Source organism: Pseudophryne corroboree, chromosome 4 (genome assembly GCF_028390025.1).
Source record: "Pseudophryne corroboree isolate aPseCor3 chromosome 4, aPseCor3.hap2, whole genome shotgun sequence".
NCBI lineage: Eukaryota > Metazoa > Chordata > Amphibia > Anura > Myobatrachidae > Pseudophryne > Pseudophryne corroboree.
In genome coordinates this window covers 748559649-748576633 of record NC_086447.1, presented here as the reverse complement: position 1 = coordinate 748576633, position 16985 = coordinate 748559649, and the positions used below count along the sequence as shown (strand labels likewise).

General features: G+C 45.1%; 1 protein-coding gene across 1 annotated transcript in view; it reads left to right on the top strand.

Annotated features, from left to right (window-relative positions):
• The window catches only part of DZANK1 (double zinc ribbon and ankyrin repeat domains 1), a 172427-nt gene that overhangs the window by 103233 nt on the left and 52209 nt on the right, over nucleotides 1–16985 (top strand). The window lies entirely within an intron of this gene.

The window sequence follows — 16985 nt, the reverse complement described above, 5'->3', positions numbered from 1 at the left end:
GGAGAAAAGAAAGGAAAATGCAGTGGGGGGTGAAAAAAAGAAAATGGTGCGACAACCGTCCTCGATCTTGTTGCTCTCCGCACTCAGGTGCCGTTCAACAGTCCTGCCTCCCAGCTTTCCCGGAATAGACTCTCTAGTGATATGAGGTTCTCTTCACCTTGCTCTCTGTCATGAGTTTTCTCCTGTTATGCACACCAGTGCCTGCAGGAATGTACTGGTGTTTGAACTGTTATGCAAAACAAATGGACTCACAGACAGACTGGGGAATATGACATAACGTACACAGAAGGTGATAGGGTAACAAAATACACACAAAGTGAACAGAGAAGCCCAGAGGCTAAGGAACTGGGTGTCTCCCTTGTATTAGTAATGCTCAGATGAGAAAAGCAAGATGTTGTGTTTTAATACGTAGAGAACCCGAAATGCTGTTGCTAAGGGCAACAGCAAAACCCTAAAGGGTTACCAACGGGTGTGGCAGTAAACTCCTTGGTCAGAGATGGAATGATAGACACAAGGAGAGTCTCCACAATCCTAATTCTCACTTGCAGTGCACAGGTTCAGCTTACTGCCACTAAACTGACCCCTGACACCTAGCACAGTGAGACAGGATTAGACAGGCAAGTCTTAGAATACAGCCGCAAACTTGCTAAGTTCACAGAGTAGTAACAGAACCCCAGCAAGCTAAACGACTGACTCCAGTCTTACTGCTAGGTCTGGATTGGCAGAGTGTAATACCAAATCCCCAGGCCTATTTGCAGTAAGCAACAAACAAATACAAAGCTACACAGTACTGGCTAACTTTCAGGAACTGACTAACCAACAAAGATTCAGCAGCATCTGCTTACCCTAAGAAGAGGCCTTATAAAGCAGGTGCTGTCCACGCCCCACTCAGACCTCACAGACTGTGAGCACAAAAACCAGCACCGGATCCCCTACCGTGCACAGAGCCTGTAACCACTGCACAGCAAAAGACCCGAACCGGAGTATCAGCTGCGCTCAGGTTACTCTGCTAGCACTTGTCTCCCGGTTGCCATGACGACGTGGCAGCACAGGGCAGGAGACCCTAACATCTCCTGGTCAGCGACCTTCTTGCAGTGGGACGAGTGGACCCAAGTCTCTCTTTCGGCGACCTTTAGTGCTGTTGTGCTGGTTAACAAGACTTGGTACGGTCCTTCCCACCTGTCTATGAGGCAACCTGAGCGTAGAAAATTTTGAATCGTCACATAATCCCCAGGCTCAATGTCATGACAATTACTGTTCGGTAGGTCAGGAATCACCAGCTTTAGATTTCTTTGTTGATTTCTCAGCTGCTGGTTCATCCTAACCAAATATTTCACAGTTATTTCATTATTGCACTTCAAATCATCCTGGGGGTCTATCATTACGTGGGGTTGTCGACCAAAAAGAATTTCAAAGGGTGATAAGTTAAGCGGTGACCTGGAAGTGGTTCTGATGCTGTACAACACTAGTGGCAAAGCTTCTGGCCACAACAATCCAGTTTCAGCCATCACTTTGCTCAACTTGTTCTTAATAGTGCTGTTCATTCTCTCCACCTTCGCACTCGCCTGTGGCTGGTACGGAGTATGCAGCTTGCTATTAATTCCCATCAGTTTGCACATGACCTGAAAGACTTCACCTGTAAAATGGGTACCCCTATCACTTTCAATCATTCTAGGGATACCATATCTGCACACAAATTCCTATACGATTTTCTTTGCAGTGACCGTGGCAGTATTTGTGGCAGCAGGGAACGCTTCTACCCAGTTGGAAAACACATCAGTACATACTAACACATATTTTAAATTCCTACAGGGTGGTAACTGTATGAAGTCGATTTGTATTACCTGAAAAGGACCGTCTGTAGGAGGGATATGGTATGCCTCCGTTGGTATTTCTTACCAATATTCTTCCTCCATGTCATTGCTTTCTTACCTGCATGAGAAGAAAATCCTGGCGCACTCCAGTAGGCTCTTACCAGCTTGCACATAACCTTCTTTACCCAGATGAGTCAGACCGTGTGCCGCCTCAGCTGGGCTTGGGAGATATGCTCTGGGGGCCACTGGCTTACCGTGTCCATCTGTCCAAAGTCCTGAGGACTCCTGATCATATCACCTTCGCCTTCCAGACTGCCTTTTCCTGTAGGGAACACACATTTTTAAATTTCAATTTAATTATTTCATGTTATCAGTTGTGCGAAGTAAAAACATCTCTGGATGAGAGAAGAGAGGGAAAATGGAAAAGAAAATGTCAGGTTTGCCATCCACCAACAGGCCGTCACACCATCATGCATATCAGTGTCTGTACACAATCTCCCTTCACCAGTATTCCCATTCTCCACCCTTTGTGCATGACAAGGCACACTGCAGTAATACTGGTGTCATCCTGTTGGTGAGATATACTGGGTTTGGGCAGAACTCTTAAGGACCGAGTAGGCATGTGGTGTTTGAACTGTAATCGGGTCCATGTATTGGACCACCCTGTGTGAACAAAAAAGATGAAGAGGCAATTGTGGAGAAACAGAATAGAAGTTGGTGACAGATAAGTTTGTAGAGGTAAAGAAGATTTTATAAAATTTGACAACTGGATTGGGCACTACGGGGAAGTGATTCTCTAATTGGTCTACTCCCCTTCAAAAAAAAAATTCTCTGTGTGTTGTATCTCTACTGGGACTATCCCAGCCATCAATCCAGTGTCCTGTCCATCCTAAGTTCATAGGGAACCCGGTATCTGTGAGATAATTTCCTCTACCTGTGATGGACATGAATCTAGAACAGTGAAATGTAACATTAGTCTTCGTGGGTGTCTAACATACTTTGTACTTCCTGAGCTGGAGCACATTATATGTATATCACATCTAACAAAGCTCCTGTTAAGTTAATCAGGGGCCATTTCTGCTAGAAAAAGAAGCAAAAGTTTAGAGGCCCCCTCTTAACCCCAGCAAGTTTTGTCAAAGGGTAATGTTGCATTTATTTCGTTCTTCCCATTAACCGAATCTGTGTTTTCTATATGGCTTGTGATTCCTTACTATATGTCCCTTTGTCCCGTCTATGTGTTTAATAATGTGGCTTGTGTTTTCTGTCTAGGGGGTCTATATTGACTATGTATCCTACTACTCCTACAATCTCTGGCAAAATGCCCTTCCTTCCCACAAGTGTAACAAACATATTATTGACCTTGACATACCATTAGGGATCTGGGGTTTGAGCTGATGGGTCTTTCCTGTATGTGCCTGTATACTTACCGTCCTCAACCTCTCCTCCTGTTGTTCTATGCGCCTAACAATATTCTTGTGATGTTCAATAGCGCACTCTCTAAGATTAGCTACTGTGACCCCTTTCCATTTTGGCAAAGAAGTCTGCACCCTGACCCTCAATGCCTTATTGAGCCTGTCCATTAGCACAGAGACAGACACCTCCCTGTAATTCTCATTGTTCCCTATATCCGATACCCCAGTGTATCTAGCCATTATTTGCAAAGCCCTATGGAAATATTCAGATGTCATTTCACTGTCCTTCTGTCTTATGGAGAAAATTTTGCTCCACTTAACAGCAGTGGAGAAATACAATCCTAGTTGTATGTTAATTCGTTCCACGTTCTCCTGTTTGTGTTCGTCAGTCATAGGACTATCCGACTCTAATTTACAATCCGTAATAAATTGTTTTGTGTCAATATTAGGGGGTAGGCACGCTTTCAAGAATGTCCGCCAATCTTTGTTTGCCGGTTCATGGGTATTACCCAGATCCCTGATAAACTTCTGACATCTGGCTAAATGCTTCTGGGGATCAGGGAATTCTGAAATGATTGACCGCTGCTCTGATCTGGTCCACAGGCAATACATTGCATTATTCCTGGTGAGGGTTATTCCCTGACTATCGGTTCTCCCATTGGAAGTTACTATTTCCAAGACAGGATGTAATCCTACCATTCCATTCCTAATCTGCTCACTGTGAGGTGTTAATGTCTCTGTGTAATGAACAGTCTCACACTTACCGATGTCTGTGATCTCACCAGTCCTTTCAGTGGGGGATACTGTTACTGCTCTTACTGGTTGGGTCGGGCCCACCTGAGTTTCCTGCAAGGCGACTGCCTGAATGAGGGCTGATGTTAGGCTGGATCCTTCATCTTCCTGTGACCTATAGCCTTGGAGAGAATTCAAAACAGGATACAACTTGCAGGGTTAGGGTTAACACATTGCTTCTGCATTTTACTATCATTTACAGATGTACCATTGATTGTAGCCATTTCCTCCCCTTCGACTTGTGTCGGTAATGGTGTGCTCATACTCACATCCCTGCCAGGTTTGGAACTTGCTTTGCGAGTTGGTTCCCTTTGCATCTCCCCCTCTTGTTGCCACAGATTTAAACAATCGTTATGTCTGATCCTTTGTTTTCTAGATTTGATCAGACATATTCTAATACCTACATTCTGCAGTACCTCTGGTTCAAAGCCACCCACCCTGGGGAATGCGGCCCTATCTTCAGCAGTCATACGTAGCCATTCATTGCAATAAGCCTCCGCGTGTGGACCATATTTCTCACACATAATAAACCTTGCTGACCCTCTCGGCCGCAATTCTCCAGCCTGAACCCTGCATACTGAACGTCTCTCACTTGAGCAACTGGCTCCCATAATTGTGGGTCTTGCCCTCTCGGCCGTTCCCACAAACACCAAAATACTCAATGCAAGCAGACGGTGAAAGTTACTCGAGCGCCTTTCACTCGCTCTCGCCATGCTGGCCAGTACCACGATACACTGTCGATAGTGGATCGCAATGTACCCAACTTAGTGCTCCTATAAGAGCTTACAGCAACATACTTTCTTTCGGTGGAGGTTCTGTTGGAATATTTTCCTGAGAGAGGCAGCGAAAAATTCCTTTTCGGTATCTTTTCACTGGAATTTTTGTAGGGTGAAAAAAACAGTTGCCTAATAACTATTGCTTCACCCTTTCCAATGGAAGTCCACCAGGGAGATTTCCCAACGTTATCAAAGAAAAACCCCTTTGTTTACACAATCACGTCTGCATATGCTTTTCCACAGCGCATATGACACAATGGTATCACGTTGTGCTGTGTAGAACACACGGACGCGCGGTTCAATCGCACAGCCTATAGATACTAGTTATCTATATGCCCTACGATCGCGGGAGTCGAATTCACAAGCTGCGATCCTCAGCCGGAGCGTAACAAAAACTATATGGGGTCACAATTCTCAATTAACAATTCCCTACCACGCTCCTGTGCAAGTCTGCTCACGACTTGCGTATTTCCACAATATGTTCATGTAAGGTAGTGAACTTTACGCCTCCGGGCCTCTACTAACCCAGTGTCACCTACGGGATCCCGAATTCCCGGGGTTCAGCTCCACTCACTCCGCTTTCACTCACTCAAATACACATTGTTTTTCTTTTCTGTACAGAACATTTCCACTCCCTTAGGTTGGTTACTTTACCCCAGAGGTACTTACAGTTTTAAACTAAATATTTAAGGTAACCTGCTTTTGAAATCGGATAGTTATTTGCTATTGTATTAAATGTATACTATCCCGCCTTTAATTGAACAACTATCGTGTGATTAGTACTTAGCGTCCGTAATCCTATGCAACCTTGCGTAAACACGCGACCGCGCGTGCCTTTTATGCCACGTGTACGACCCTACACTTTGTCCGTACCACGTGTACAACGTACGTCCGCAATTCAACAAACCACACAATCTCTATAAATGTGAGCAATACAAACCATAATCGCTCACTTAACACAACCCACACTTGTTCTGTATAAACCTTTAACAACTAGGCCAGAACTGCGTTTTGTGTTTTTAATTACACCCTTAATACATTTATTTCAAATTTATCTATATAGCAAACAAATGTATTCGATTTCACACAGATCTAAAATGACCTAATAATCTATACCTGTGGCAACAATATGTGAGAGGGTATGCAAAGTATCGGTACGTCCTGTGTACGCTTTTTCGCGCCAAAAATTACACTGAGATAATAAACGGCTTTTTTCCTGTGTCCGGGTTTCACACCAGCACCTCTTAAGACTGCAGTACAGACGCGATCTAACAACACAGAATAATAGGGTTTAAGAACACCCAAGCAACCAGAAAAAGGTTTATCTTAAGATGCGTCTCCACCCTTTATTGATCGATCAGAGTCTGTTCTATTAGCTACAAATCTGTGAGTATGTTGTGAACCGGAGGAGCCCCAATTGTGAATGCTGATTTACTTACAGGACTAAAAGCAATACCTTAATACACTTAATACACTTAAATTTGAGCCGCTGCGGCTGCGGTATGTAATCCTTAACCTACGTACTTTTTACACAGTTGGCGTACAAAGGCCAGTACCATGTACGCCCTTTGCGTACACACGCTGCGACGGACGTACAAAGTACACGCGGTGCATACAAACATACTGACACGTTGATAGCACTATGCAGCTACACATGTGGCTGAGATACACTTTAAACCTTAGCAGGAAGGAGACACGACACCAATTGTATTTAAGATGTTGGGATCCGACCCACCAACATATAATTGCTGAAAGGGGGTTACAACAGATATACAATCACAATAACAGAAAAGAGGCTACAATCAATGGTACATACGTGGTTTCGCCAGCGCCACACGGTCCGGTGCTCAGATCAATCAAGCAAGATGACCTTCAGAGAGAGATGACTGACCGGCTAGGCAGCTTGGCTTTTATACAGTTGGTCAAAACACAATACAATAGAAACTGTAACCTCTTCATCTATAGGACAAAGGGCTGGTCATTTACAGTACAGGAGGGGTCATAGGTTGGTTTGAATAGGTGGGCGATGTCTGGTCCAGGTGTGCTTGCAGTTGGTCTCTACTGGGTTCCCGCCAAATATCAGAGTACAATAAACACAGTATAATATTAATATCCTGTTCGCGCAGGAGCGTGCTATCTTCTGCAAACTAATACCGGAATGTTGCCCTTAAAATACCCTACAGTTGGATACCAAACATCACCTCATAACCTAATGCTGTCCCTTCATATCCTGTAAAGGTGAATCCCTTTGTTGTTGTACCTTTTAAACAAGTATAACTTGCTGGTGTGGTGCGTGTGGGCTATGTGTACATTGTGCACTATGTGGATTAAATATGAGATATGTCTTTGTGGCTTTTCCATGCGAATACAAATGCTACTGCAATTACTCATACCACGCGCTAATATGCAGGACTGCGTGAGCGGTCATACGCAACTTGTGAATATGCGCACGCACGGCAGAACAAGTACGCGCACGGAGGCCATCTGTGTGTAGTTTGTATGTTATGTGTGTACTGTAAATATTTTCGACTTCGACAGAGGATAGCCAGGAGAGGGCAGTATCATGCAGACCAAGGGAGTGAAGGATTTGCAGAAGGAGAAGGTGGTCCACAGTGTCAAAATCAGAAGAATAAGCAGAGAGTAGCGGCCTTTGGATTTAGCAGAAAGGAGGTAATTGCAGACTTTTTGTGAGGGCAGTTTCAGTGGAGTGGAGTGGAGTGGATGGGACGGAAGCCAGACTGGTAACGGGTCAAGCAGTGAATGGGAAGAAAGAAAGACAGTAAGGCGGTTGTAGACAATACACTCAAGGAGTTTGCAGCATATTACGAATCATAAAGGATACTGAGGCCAATTTAACTTTTTATATTTATATATATATATATATATATATATATAAATATATATACACTGTATATGGGGTCGGGTAGGGGATGCCAGCGGTCAGAATACCAACAGCGGCATCCTGATCACCGTAATCTCGACATTTTGAATGAAATGAATTAACTCTACCCCTTCCCCTAACCCTCCCTCTCTGCAGCCTAACCTTAACCCTCCCTGACATACTAACATTCAGGATGCCAGTTGTCGGGATTCCGGCGTCGGCATTCTGACAGGTATGGGGATTCTGGTGCCAGTATTCTGAACGCCGACATCCCCCATCTGCCAGGATACCAACTACATCCCTTTAATTGTATGTGTATACATACATATATACACACAGACATACATATATTTGTATGCTCCTTATTGTGTTCCATCCCCCCATCTCTAAGTTCACTACTGATCCCCCTTCCTCCATTTGTAATGTATTGTGCCCCAGTGCCTGTGTTTTCCTTATCATGCTGTTTACAAGTGCAAACCTCCCATCAGGCTGTAAGATCTGCACTGTCTGCGGTCCCGCAGAACTCCCATGGGTTACTTACCTTAAGTTGTTTTCACTCATAATTGGCATGGTTCCTCTTACAGGCTGTGGGTGCAGACATGTAGTCAGGTGTTCAAAAAAGCAAAATAGAGGCTGCGCTAGATTTGTTCAATATGATAACAAATTGTAATGTAACCAATATCACATTTTAATAATAAAAATAAAATATATAAAATACATACACTAAGTTTTTAGGGCAGTTATACCATAAAAATGCATGCACCACTATTAAGGAATTAAAAAAAGCACAAGTAGTACTATAAATAAATCGAGGGTTACCCAAAGGGCCAGGAGTTGGAAAGAGAATTGATGTTAGGAAGTCTGTTCCAAAGTTTTTTCCCAAGAGATAAAGTGCTTTTTATACAGTTATATGTATGTATATACATACATACATATAAACACACGCACATACACATGTGATATATATACATGTGTGTATATATACGTGTACTGTATGTATATATATATATATATGTATGCATGTTTAATATGCTATGTATATGTATGTGTATATATATACGGTATATATATGTGTAGATATGTGTATATATATATATGGTATATATATGTGTAGATATGTGTGTATATATATATATATATATATATATATATATATGGTGCAGGGGGATGAGGTGTTGGCAAGCGACCAAAGGTGTCGAATTAATATTGTAAAACCAGGTACTATAAAAACATAAAATTTATTTCAGAAGACAAAGCACTAAAAGGGGTAATATGTAGGATAATAACAATTAAAAATGCAGCCTAATTCAAAGTATTGTATAAAAAAGCGAAGGCAAAACTTAAAAAATTCAAAAACACATATGCCAAAATTCATAAAAAAGTACATAAAAACATGAGAGATAAGGTATAAAATATACAGGATATAAGATAAAAAAAAGGGGAGAGGTAGCTTAACTTCAGTGGTTGAGGTATAATCAGAGTAGCATCCAACGCGTTTCGTCCCTATATACATACACACAGACACACTAGTTTTACGGACCCAGCATATACTGGGTCACCTCAGTCCCCACCCCCGTGATTGGCTCCACCCAGTTCTGGAAACCCCCCCATGCAAATCCTGCGTTTGCCACTGGTAGTAATGGAGAAAGAGAGGACAATGAAGTACGTGCTAATAAAAACTACAACGGAGAAAATGTTAGGCCGGCTTTATCCAAAAGAGCCACTGGGACATTCCCATAATCCCCCGGAGTGACCCATTCACTTAGTTGTACCAACTGGCAGCTAAATAATATAGGCGTATATCCGGCAATGCCAGGCCACCCTCCACTCTGGGTCTACAAAGTGTTTTGTATGCAATACGGGCCCGTTTAGCTCCCCAAATAAAAGAGGCAATATAGCGGAAATCATCAAAAATTGGGAGGCAGGGATATAAACTGGTGCATTCTGCAGTATATAAAGAAATTTAGGTTTGATGATCATTTTAACAATGTTCACACGACCCGGAACAGTTAGAGGGAGTTTCTGCCAAATTTGCGTCTTTACACGTAAATTATCAATCTGGGGGGGTCAAATTCAAGGCGACAAAATCTTTAGAAGAATGAGAAATTTGAATACCGAGATGTTTAAACTGGGTACACCACTTAAGGGGAGATCGTAAGAATGGGGTGGTAATGTAGAGGGGCTCAACGGAAACACCACTGATTTGTCCCAATTAATACAAATACCCTAGAAAGAACCAAACTCCCGTACCAATTTGAAAAGGGCCGGCAATGAACGGGATATATCCTTCAAAAACAAAATCATGTCGTCCGCATATAGACCAATTTTTTTCCTCTTGACCCACAATTTGAAGCCCTGTTATATTCGTGGCAGCTCTAACAGCACAAGCCAGGGGCTGTATTGCAAGAGCAAAAAGTAGCGGGGACAGAGGGCACACCTGTCGAATACCCCTTCCCAGCAGAAAGGACTCAGTGGTGAAGCCATTGACAATAACCCTTGCAGCGGGACAGGAATACAGGAGTTTAACCCAGGACAAGAAATTCGGACCTATCCCAAATCTTACAAGAACCTCCCAGAGATACACCCATTCTACAGAATCAAAGGAGCGGGCAGCGTCCAGGGAAACCACTATCGCACCGCCCAACTCATCACTCGCCAACTGCATATATAAGTAAATAATCGTCTGAGATTAACAGTGGTAGATCTGCCCGGCATATAGCCAGTTTGATCAAAATGGACCAGCTCCAGCACCACGGCGTTAAGTCGGAGCGCTAAAAGTTAGGCAAGAATTTTAATGTCAGTTGACAGCAAGGAGATGGGATGGTACGAGTCTAAGGAAAGGGGATCTTAACCCGGCTTCGGTATCAGCACCACCAATGCCTCGACCATAGACGGGGGGAGAGTACCACCTTGCAACAAAAATTCAAAAATCAACAAGAGCTTGGGGGCAAAAAAATCCAGATGTGTTTTATACAATTCAATAGGGAGACCATCCACCCCCGGAGCTTTATTACTGGGAAAGGATCTAATGGCATTTTCAACCTCCTTCAGTGTGATGGGTGCTTCCAAAAGTTGTTGGGAGTCGGGACTCAGGACAGGAACCTCTATCATGGTCAAATAATCATATAATGCGGAGCGTGCGTACTGCGCCCTGGATCTATAGACATCTAGAAAATGTTAATAAAAACCAGAAGCTATAGAAGAGGTATCCGTACAAATAAGTAACGCCAGACATGTTCCTAATACTGGCCCTCATTCCGAGTTGTTCGCTCGCTAGCTGCTTTTAGCAGCCGTGCAAACGCTAAGCCGCCGCCCTCTGGGAGTGTATCTTAGCTTAGCAGAAGTGCGAACAAAAGGATCGCAGCGATGCTACAAAAAAAGATTGTGCAGTTTCTGAGAAGCTCCAGACCAACTCCTAGCTTGCAAACACTTCAGACTGTTTAGTTCCTGATTTGACGTCACAAACACGCCCTACGTTCAGCCAGCCACGCCTGCGTTTCCCCAGGCACGCCTGCGTTTGTATCTTACATGCCTGTGTTTTTCCACACACTCCCAGAAAACGGTCAGTTACCTCCCAGAAACACCCACTTCCTGTCAATCACTCTGCGGCTAGCAGTGCGACTGAAATGCGTCGCTAGACCTTGTGTAAAACTACTTCGGATGTTGTGAAAGTATGTCGCTCGTGCGCATTGCGCCTCATGCGCATGCGCAGAACTGCTGATTTTTGGCCTGATCGAAAACAGCTAGCGAACAACTCGGAATGACCACCACTATGCACAGTGGTGGGGGCCTGCTCCTGTCTAGCCAAGTAGGCCAGGAATTTTCCCGACCGATACCCTGAATATAGAAATCATGGGCACGGAACAGTAAACATCTCTTTGATTTATCAAGAAGGAAATCCGACCACCATTTATGAACAATCAGCCATTCCACCCGATCCGCTGGGAGGCCATTACGCAAATAAGTCACCACTCCTCCTCTCCAACTCCTCCCCAGTTTTTCTATTAAATATCTTCAAATGGTCGACCTTGGAAATCAGTGAACCACGCAGGAAAGCCTTATATGCATTCCACACCAATGGGGCATTATCACTAATAGGGTTATTAGCAAAGAACTCCTCCCAGAGCACAATTAATTCAGAGGCTGCACCCATCTGTGTCAGCCAAAAAGGGTTGAGCTTCCAAAAGGATGCCCCCCTAGGCATATCAACGCTCAGAGATAGCAGATAGCAATATAGTGGAGTGATCAGATATTCCACGTGGCAAATATCTCACGGTGGATACACAGGGAAGCAATGAGCGAGTAATCAATGCCAAATCTATACGGGAAAATACTCCATGTGAACTTGAAAATCAAGAGAAACAGCTGACAGAGGGATTTCGCAACCACCATATATCCGCAAAACCAAGCTCGGAGGCCAAGCGGGCAAAGGCAGTGGTTCCAGCAGTCGTAGACTGGTTAGCATGTCTCCACCTATCAGCAGACACATCCTTAACAGCATTAAAATCACCAATGCATATAGCTGGGACAGATGGAAAATCCTGCATAAAGGCACATGGCCTTCACAAGAATTCCAGAGTTTAAAGGGGGGGTGGGGAAGGGGGTATATATATATATAGCAAGTAGCACAAATGGGGAACTGTGTATTGTGCCAGCTAGAAACACATAACATCCCACCGGGTCACTTTGGACAGCGATACACCCCTAGAATTAGAATGGAAGGTGGAGTAAAATGCCCACCCCACCCAAGGCTTCTTGAATGAGAGAACACAGCTGCCAATAAGATGCGTCTCCATAAGGTAAACCAAATCCGGGTTTTGGGTCCTAATAAATTTTAAAACTAAAGAACACTTGACCTTATCATTAAGGCCACGAACGTTCCAGGAGAGAATGTTTACCATGATGATGCATAGGATTGGAGCACAGAAATACTGAACCAGTCCTGCCCCAGCACGGCACCAGCGGCCCCCAGCGCAGGAAGAGGACATATATCAAGCGGCACGCATAACACAGAGCAGCACAAGAAAAGCACACACATAAAAACAAAAAGTAAAAGTAAGAAAAACAATGAAAACCCAACCACCCCCTCCCCGTATACCAACCCAAACATAGGTACACCTAACCCCAAAACATTGCAAAGACTCTAGAAGAGAGTCAGACATTAAAAGAAAATTAACTAACTGCGAGGCAGCAAAACCCCATAACCCACAGGACATGAAGTCCCCAGCCTATCGTCAGGAACATGAAAGGAACAAGTATATAGCGGCCCTGACAAATAGCAATACAGTAAACATCTATCTTGCAGGTATGAAACAAATGCTAGAAAAAGGAAGTACAAGCAAGGAGTATGCATAAAAGTCTCTCAAGTTGGAGCAGCGTGGTGATTAGGCTGCAGATCAATCCAAGCACAAGCTTCCCTTGGGGTGTCAAAGAAATATGTGCGCGTACCAGACACCACCCGAAGCCGCGCAGGGTATAGTATAGAATACCGTAGTTGTAGATCACGCAGCTTCTGTTTAACCTGCGTAAACTGCGAACAGGATTTCTGGCCCTCAGCCGAAAAGTCCTGAAACACAGCCAGTCTCTGACCCCCATGTTCCAGGGGGCCTTTAATCCTGGCAAGACAGAGAATAGTATCCCTGTCTTTGTAAATGAAGGATCTTAGCGATAAAAGTCCTGGGCTGTGCGCCTGGAGGGAGGGGGCGGGTGGGAACTCGATGGGCCCGCTCAACAGCAAACTGTGGGGTAAACGAATCCTTTCCGAATGTGGATAACAACCGGTTTCCAGAAATTGTTCCGGTTGGGAGCCCTCCGCCTTTTCGGGGAGGACCACAAAGCGAACATTGGGGCAGATGTATTAACCTGGAGAAGGAATAAGGAAGTGATAATCCAGTGATGTGTGCAAGGTGATAAACACACCAGCCAATCAGTTCCAATATGTAAATTGACAGGATCTGATCGGCTGCTGCCTTTATCACCTTGCACATATCACTGGTTTATCACTTCCTTATGCCTTCTCTAGGTTAATACATCTGCTCCAAAGTTCCACCTGAGGCGTCCCTCGATATCCGGCAATTTAAGTTTACACGCAGACATCTGTGATTCAAGGGAAGTAAGTCTGGCCGGAATAGGCGTATAGAAGTCTTCCAGCGTAGAAATACGGTTCTCCGTTTCTCCAACCCTGTCCCTGAGCTTCTGTATATCTTGGCGTGTACCTGAAATATCGACATGAACCTCCGCCACTTTATCAGCAAGACGCTTCTCAGAATCCGTAATGGCTTGCAAAAGTTGAGACATAGTAACTTCAGCAATTTCCGCCATGTTGGGAGAAATGGGGAGAGGAGGCAGCTGACGACAGAGATGAAGATGATGAGGCAACAGAAATACGTGGGCAAACTGCGCTAAGAGGGCCGCAGTAGAGGCGTGGCGTCTCCGGACCATCAGGCTTACACAGGAGAGCCAGATAAAGGAAGGTTATGTTATAAATCTTCCAACAAGTAGAAAAGGGAGGCACAGATATGACAGCGCCACCTCAGAAATATGCAATAAAAGAAAAGAAAAATCCAGAGAGAGTGAGGGGTGGGGAACGGAGAGAAGTCACCTTAATGAGCACAGTCACTCCAGAAACAAATGTTACTTTATGTGGAGTCGTAACATTGAGGCATGTGGCACAGGACCATAGAGGGGGAGAGGGGAGGGAAGGGACACCACCACTCACCACCCCACATCTCTCAAGCACCTCCAGCAGCAGTAACGGGCAGGCTGCACCAGACTCTGGGTATAGAACTGTATTCCTTAAAGGCAGCAGGGGTCAGCCCAGGGACACTGTGGATATCACCCTTACAAGCAGGATACTCAGTGTAGCAGGCACAGGGCAGTTCCCTCCGTGTCAGTAGAGAAAAGATTACTCAGCCCCTGGTGCAGGTTCGGCAGTTCAGCCAGCGGGCAGCGGGAAAGGCAAAGACGGCCGCCGAATCCAAAATGGAGCCCGGCGGTCCTCACCCAGGCAGTGCGTCCCCCGCTGCGGCCACAGCTCAGGGGGAGATCAGCGCACGGGGCAGGGAGAGCAGCAGTCTACACGATACGTGCCTCAGGTAAGCACAGGGCGAGTCAGGCCGGTCAGGAGGCAGGAGCAGGGCTCAGACAACAGGCCGCAGCAGTCCCCAAGATGGCCCACGCAGGCCGGGCCTGGCCAGAGCAGCACAGCACACTCAGGAGCACTGAACAGCGGGAGAAGGTGCAGGATCGTCCCCAGACACATCTCAGGGTGGGCAGCAACCATTCAGGCGTCCAAGCAGGGCAAGCTGTGCTCTAATACAGGGCAGCAGGATATATAACAGGAGTAGTAGGCTGGGGAGCAAGGAAGTCACGTCCTACTCCATGTCCAGCTAGGCCACGCCCCTAGGTGTGCATTTTGTGCTAAAAAACAGTATGTGCAACTCAAAATACAATATATAGATGCTGCCATATCAGGATACACTCTAAGCATATAGATGTGGCCTGACACGTGACAAATTCAGTGTTTTCAGCTTAACATTACAGAGCCATCCGAACCCTACACTGCTGGATACAAGCATTTCTAGACCTTTTGGCTGTCTTATGTCCTGGTGGCAATGGAGTTATCTATCCAAATCACCTTCTTCAAATGCTGCATGGGTCATTGCCTGCACTCCCTGCACCACCACTAGTCAGATAGGTGGCCCTGCATTATTAGACATGACCCTGACCATGGAGGGATGTGGTTTACTTAATGCCAATCCGTGGAATGTTGCTTGTTATATTTTATTTACTCATGTATCTTTTTTTTCTCCACTACTTGTGTGTTGTAAATAATATATATATATATATATATATATATATATATATATATATATATATATATATATATATATATAAACTGCTCAAAAAAATAAAGGGAACACTAAAATAACACATCCTAGATCTGAATGAAAGAAATATTCTTATATTAACCCATGGAGGTCTGGATTTGGAGTCACCCTCAAAATTAAAGTGGAAAAACACACTACAGGCTGATCCAACTTTGATGTAATGTCCTTAAAACAAGTCAAAATGAGGCTCAGTAGTGTGTGTGGCCTCCACGTGCCTGTATGACCTCCCTACAACCCACACAAGTAGTGCAGCTCATCCAGGATGGCACATCAATGCGAGCTGTGGCAAGAAGGTTTGCTGTGTCTGTCAGCGTAGTGTCAAGAGCACGGAGGCGCTACCAGGAGACAGGCCAGTACATCAGGAGACGTGATGGAGGCCGTAGGAGGGCAACAACCCAGCAGCAGGACCGCTACCTCCGCCTTTGTGCAAGGAGGAACAGGAGGAGCACTGCCAGAGCCCTGCAAAATGACCACCAGCAAGCCACAAATGTGCATGTGTCTACTCAAACGATCAGAAACAGACTCCATGAGGGTGGTATGGAGGCCCGACGCCCACAGGTGGGGGTTGTGCTTACAGCCCAACACCGTGCAGGACGTTTGGCATTTGCCAGAGAACACCAAGATTGGCAAATTCGCCACTGGCGCCCTGTGTTCTTCAGAGATGAAAGCAGGTTATCACTGAGCACATGTGACAGATGTGACAGAGTCTGGAGATGCCAAGGAGAACGTTCTGCTGCCCGCAACATCCTCCAGCATGATCGGTTTGTCAGTGGGTCAGTAATGGTGTGGGGTGGCATTTCTTTGGGGGGCCGCACAGCCCTCCATGTGCTCGCCAGAGGTAGCCTGACTGCCATTAGGTACCTAGATGAGATCCTCAGACCTCTTGTGAGACCATATGCTTGTGCGGTTGGCCCTGGGTTCCTCCTAAGGCAAGACAATGCTAGACCTCATGTGGCTGGAGTGTGTCAGCAGTTCCTGCAAGACGTAGGCATTGATGCTATGGACTGTCCCGCCCATTCCCCAGACCTGAATCCAATTGATCACATCTGGGACATCATGTCTCGCTCCATCCACCAATGCCACGTTGCACCACAGACTGTCCAGGAGTTGGCGGATGCTTTAGTCCAGGTCTGGGAGGAGATCCCTCAGGAGACCATCCGCCACCTCATCAGGAGCATGTGCAGGCGTTGTAGGGAGGTCATACAGGCACGTGGAGGCCACACACACTACTGAGCCTCATTTTTACTTGTTTTAAGGACATTACATCAAAGTTGGATCAGCCTGTAGTGTGTTTTTCCACTTTAATTTTGAGGGTGACTCCAAATCCAGTCCTCCATGGGTTAATAAATTTGATTTCCGTTGATAATTTTTGTGTGATTTTGTTGTCAGCACATTCAACTATGTAAAGAACAAAGTATTTA